The 5656-nt window shown below is 40.3% G+C and overlaps 1 pseudogene across 1 annotated transcript; it reads left to right on the top strand.

Moving 5' to 3' along the window:
• The first annotated feature begins 3535 nt into the window (after positions 1-3535).
• On the top strand, positions 3536-4373 carry LOC308128011 (annotated as a pseudogene). The gene has a single exon. The product of its transcript is annotated as an uncharacterized misc_RNA (transcript).
• Positions 4374-5656: the final 1283 nt, after the last annotated feature.

Raw genomic sequence — 5656 nt, forward strand, 5'->3', positions numbered from 1 at the left:
CCCAACCCCAACCCCAACCCCAACCCCAACCCCAACCCCAACCCCAACCCCAACCCCAACCCCAACCCCAACCCCAACCCCAACCCCAACCCCAACCCCAACCCCAACCCCAACCCCAACCCCAACCCCAACCCCAACCCCTGAATTGAAGTGGAAAGCAAGGTTAAAAAAGCAGCCTGACTTCAAAAAGATCAAATCAATTTTCGACAAACTGATTTGATGAATTATTATTATTATTCTGCATCAATCTATCACAAAACAAATTAGAAATAATGTGTTTGCCAATCAAAAATATTAGGCACGGAAATCAGAGGAACCAAAATCTCGCAGGTTCCTGATCTTCATCTTCACTTCCTTACTCCGCACTCTTCTATGACGAATCGAATACCAACAACTTCCACTATAGTTAGGCATTCCAGTCCTATTACCAACTTAGGGACGGAATGTTTGATTGAACTCTTAAAGAAGAGTTATTTCTCTGGAGTGATTCTATCTCCTAACGAATTGCTCTTCTAATTTTTAAGGGTTGCGAGTTGAATTTGCATAGAGTTCAGCTTCATGGAGCAGGGTTTTGCCTCTAAGGAAAGGTCTAAATTAAAGTTTCTTTATTATGCCTTTATCTATATAGGACTATCTAGTATTCTGTTTTTTTGAGGGTCTAACAACCGATTTACCTATCTTCATATTCTTCTTATCTTTTTCCTTTTCTCTATCCTTTTCTCTCCCCTTTTCCTTTTCCCTTTCCTTTTCCTTATCCTTATCTGGTATCAAATCTCCAAAATCCTGCTTTGTTGGTTTTAGCTAAACACTCTTAACCAGTCTTGCCTTGGTACGGTATGAATTTATCCTCTTTTCAATCTAAATGTTGCGGTTGTTAAGATTGCTCATAAACCGGTACTTATCCTTGCTCTTAAAATAGTCTTATAAGCATTACTGGTCAATATGCATAGGTTTAAACAGTGGTTGCAACTGAAGCAGCCATTTTTCTCTGTTCTCCTTGAGCAAAGTAGTACTCATCAAGGGAGGTTACCACATTTAATCTTGCTAAAATCCTTCGTTCATAGCATGCAATCTCAAGTGCATATGCTCGTATAACCTAGAAAGAGCCTGCAAACATTACGCGAAGGAGTTACCTGCAATTCTCTGGAAAACATGGGTAAATTCATCAAGTAAATCTTCGAGCTCCCAACCCCAACCCCAACCCCAACCCCAACCCCAACCCCAACCCCAACCCCAACCCCAACCCCAACCCCAACCCCAACCCCAACCCCAACCCCAACCCCAACCCCAACCCCAACCCCAACCCCAACCCCAACCCCAACCCCAACCCCAACCCCAACCCCAACCCCAACCCCAACCCCAACCCCAACCCCAACCCCAACCCCAACCCCAACCCCAACCCCAACCCCAACCCTTAAGGGCCATGGTCCATAGCTAGAGCAAAGCCTTTTAATCCTAAAGAGAGTCTTTTTCAATAGCCATATATATATAATATAGTGCTTTCTCAAAAGAACAGATTATCCTAAAATGCAATTTTAAAGGTTATGAATAGAAGAGGTTATTATTATTATTATTTGTTAAAATGGAATTGTTTAACCCACATGCTCAAACCCTGTTGAATATTGGCAAGCTGCTGCATCACAAAGAGTATCATCAGGCTCTTTATAAGGTCAACTGCTCACTCAATACCTTCGAAGAAATTGAGCCCCAGCATCTACGCACTTAGCTCTTACTTTAAGCCACTTCTCTTAGGGGGCTCATCTATTTCAAACTCTGCAAATATTAAGTGGCTTAACGTGACTTAACCTAAGCCCTGAATATGAGCCCAACTCATCAGTCTTCACTCAGGCGGAGATTTCACCTTTTCATTAAGACTGAAAGGATCGATTAAGCACTTTCCGATTACAGAATATTGGTGTCCATTTTTCCAGAAGAACTTTGCGACGAATAACTGCTAACTCATCTCGAATAATTGATGGATTAAGCTCCTCTGGCTAAACAGGACGAACTTCGGGCATAACTGCGGGACCTAAACACTTTAGGCGAAGATGAAGGCAGCTTCCAATTTTGCAAGTCAATATAAAAGGTCTCAGCAAAAAGCACCAAAAAACTAGTGGACTTTGGTGCCGATTAACTAGTTGAATTCTACAAGCACTAAAGATAGCTAGGGAAAGTTCCTCTTCCAGTTATAGTGAACTACTAATAGGTGGTCCGTGAGAATGAGCAATTATAGTAGTTATTAAAAGGAGTTGATGATAGCATGGACATCACCATCAAGTCGTTAAAGTGTTAGCCCAGTGTGACTCGCTCTATCCTTATCAACAAGCATTCAGTCAACACTCTGAAAAAGTCAGTCTTCAGTCTGCAGTGCTTTAACGTGTCCAAAATAAGAAACATCGATGGGAAAGTGGTGAAGGGAGAGAATATGTTCAAACCGAAAGAATAGCTTAAAAGTACTCGCATGGCAGATTACTCACCAAGTAGCAAGCCTCTTCGATCAGTTATGCGATCAGTCAGTTCATACTAAAGTAAGTATCAGTAGAACATTCCCAAAGGTAATTCAATCTGCAGAGTGCCAATGAATGTGGATGGAATGGCACGAGCCAAATCTCTAAGGATAGCCAAACACAATGACAGCTAAGAAGACTTTGAAAAAAAGTATCCACTCAAAGGAGTGATTCATCATGATGCTACAGTCCCTAAAACAAAATGAAGATAAGTCCCTACAAGACAACCAGAAGTATTCTCAAGTTGCCAGGCACAAAAAGCTGGACAAAGAAATCAGTTTCAATAAAAGAAAGATGATTCATTTATACCTTAGAATTGCAGATGATAAAATGTTATTAGGTCAGAGACGAGGATACTATTTAGAGACCACTTTGACAAACTAGTCGTATGAAATTCTCGAGTCCTTGTCTTTGTCAGCGTAATCTATCATCAGCTTTATCTCCTGATCGCTGTATTTCTCTCCTAAACTCACACACACCTCTTTAAAATCATCTGCTGTCATGTAGCCCTTCCCCGACTTATCGAAGTGTTTAAATAGAGTCTGGAAGCCACTTTCCCCCTTGTTGTCATCGCATATTCCAAAGATACTTAAGAACTGTGCGAAACTGATGCTTTCTGTCAGTCCTTCGGCCTTTATCATGGTCACGATTTTGCCAGCTTGTTCTTACAGCCCTAAAGCGATGATAGTGGTTTACAACTAATTAGCTGAGATGGAGCCTGAACCATCAGAATCAAAGACGTCAAAGCATTCTTTAAGCCTTTGAATATCGTCTAGTGCAAACCCCGGTTTGACGTATTGCTGCAATTCCTTAAGATTAAGAGTCTTTTTTATTCCTTACCCTTTTTCATTTAAAAAAGCAGATACGCCTGCCATATAAATTATTAAGTGGTTCATGTTGCATGCAAATGAAACATTTAGTCTTGGTCAGACTATGTGGCCTTGATAATGTGATCCCAAATTAACAACTTTGAACCCATACTATTGGAAGTTTTGTCTCTAGTTGATATAAATTTGAGCAGATTTGAAATGGACATCGACAAGTGCCTAGCTCAGCTGCAGGAAGTCAAATGCCTTTCTGAAAGGGACTTACAGATTATCTGTGAAAAGGTTAAGGAGCTGCTTCTTGAGGAGTCCAATGTCCAGCCTGTCAAAGCTCCTGTCACCATATGCGGGGACATCCATGGTCAGTTCTACGACTTCTTAGAATTGTTCAGAACAGGAGGTCAAATCCCTGAATCTAAGTACATATTCATAGGAGACTTCGTGGATCGTGGATACAATTCAGTGGAGACGTTTTAGTACATGATGTGTCTTAAAGTCAAATACCCCTACCCACATCACACTACTTCGAGGCAACCACTAGACAAGACAGATCACTCAGGCCTACGGGTTTTATGATGAAATCATCAGAAAATATGGGAATTCCAATCCTTGGAAATTCTGTACTGAAGTTTTTGATTATCTACCGATTGGTGCAATCGTTGATGGAAAGGTGTTCTGCATTCATGGTGGACTTTCACCTGACATCAAGACTATTGATCAAATTAGACTCATTGATCGAAAAGTCTAAGTTCCTCACTAAGGCCCTTTTTGTGACCTTATGTGGTCCGATCCTGACGATATAGAAGACTGGGGTATTAATGCCCGCGGAGCAGGATGGAACTTTGGTGGTAAAGTTACCAAGCAGTTCAACTAGCTAAATGGGCTGGAGCTAGTGGCAAGAGCACATCAACTGGCTCAACAGGGTTATCAATACTGGTTTAAGTAAGAATCCTTGGTGACAGTATGGTCCGTGCCAAACTATTGTTACAAGTGTGGGAATGACGCTGCCATCCTGTCTCTTGACGACAAGCTCTGTAGGTAGTTTAAAATATTCAAGACTGTTCCCTAATCGACAAATTCAATACACTATCGGCAAGTGATCCCATATTTCCTATGAAGGAATTCATCTAATGTTGTACATTGCTCTTAATTTATGCATTTTTCCTTCCACTCCTAGTTCGCTTTCCCTTCTGAATATCTTATCCCGAATTAAAGCGAACTCTCCCGGCTGCTATCTATCTTTAGACCTGTGGCTTCCCAACTCCTTGGCCAGTTCATAAATATCTGATATTTGTTAATGAATTTTGTTAGTAGTCAAGTTTAAGTTAATGTTTTTTGTGAATTGGAGATCAGTTTCTGAAAGATGGGAAGGGATGCTCTGATAGTGCTGTAGACAGCCGTTTATAGTTTCGAGTTAGAGCCCTGATGGAACTTTCCTGCCCACATTGGAATAGGCCTGGTGGAAGATAAGCTATAAGGATTGTAGAGTCTTTTGTTTTCCATCCATTTACTGCAGGATTAAACTTTATTCCTTAGATAGTGCATCTTCAGTTTAGCTTAATTTGTCAATTACCTCCTCCATTTTTTTTTTCAAGGTTTTGTACACTCGGTCGAACTCTTCACATATTCGCTACTTGGAGGATAGCAGATCTTTCTTTGAAGCTGCTATTTTAGATGAAAAAATAGATTGTGATTCTGAAAGCTTGTGCAGATTGCAGGATATTTAACGACCCATGTGCTATAAAGAAAGCTTAAGGTCGGACCTGACTAGCAGATAAGGCTTTAGAGGGATACCATGACTATGGTCTTCTCTTTAAGTAGTGAGTTGTGTACAGATTGTGCAATAGAATACTTAGCTCATATGTACTTATAATTCTAACGATAATATTTAGGATTACAAGTTAAACTTACAATTTATTTAATTATTAGTTTCATGAACCCTCTTTTGTTTGTTTCTGGATTATAAGTAAGTAGTAAACTTAGGGGCATTGGACCCCATACAATAAGGATAACAGTATTGTAACATACTGATTTGAGAGTTCAACAGTAAGATCCATGTGGGTTATCACAATTGGTAGATTTCTGTGCTTTGAGTGTTTTAGGAGTTCTTACTCAAGTCATTCAGTAAAGATGTCTCCATTGCGTTGGGAGTGATGATTGATTCACTATCCTATGGCTGGCATTGGACCAGGAGTTTAAACTGGTAGATGTAGTTAAGTTCCCTTGACATAAAAGGTGCTTTACTGATAAGCTAGTTCGTGCTTAATTAAGGTTATTCATGAACTTCTTTAACATGTCACTGAATTAATAGATTGAGGAGATGAG

Source organism: Lipophrys pholis (assembly GCF_963383615.2).
Source record: "Lipophrys pholis genome assembly, contig: SCAFFOLD_650, whole genome shotgun sequence".
Taxonomy (NCBI): domain Eukaryota; kingdom Metazoa; phylum Chordata; class Actinopteri; order Blenniiformes; family Blenniidae; genus Lipophrys; species Lipophrys pholis.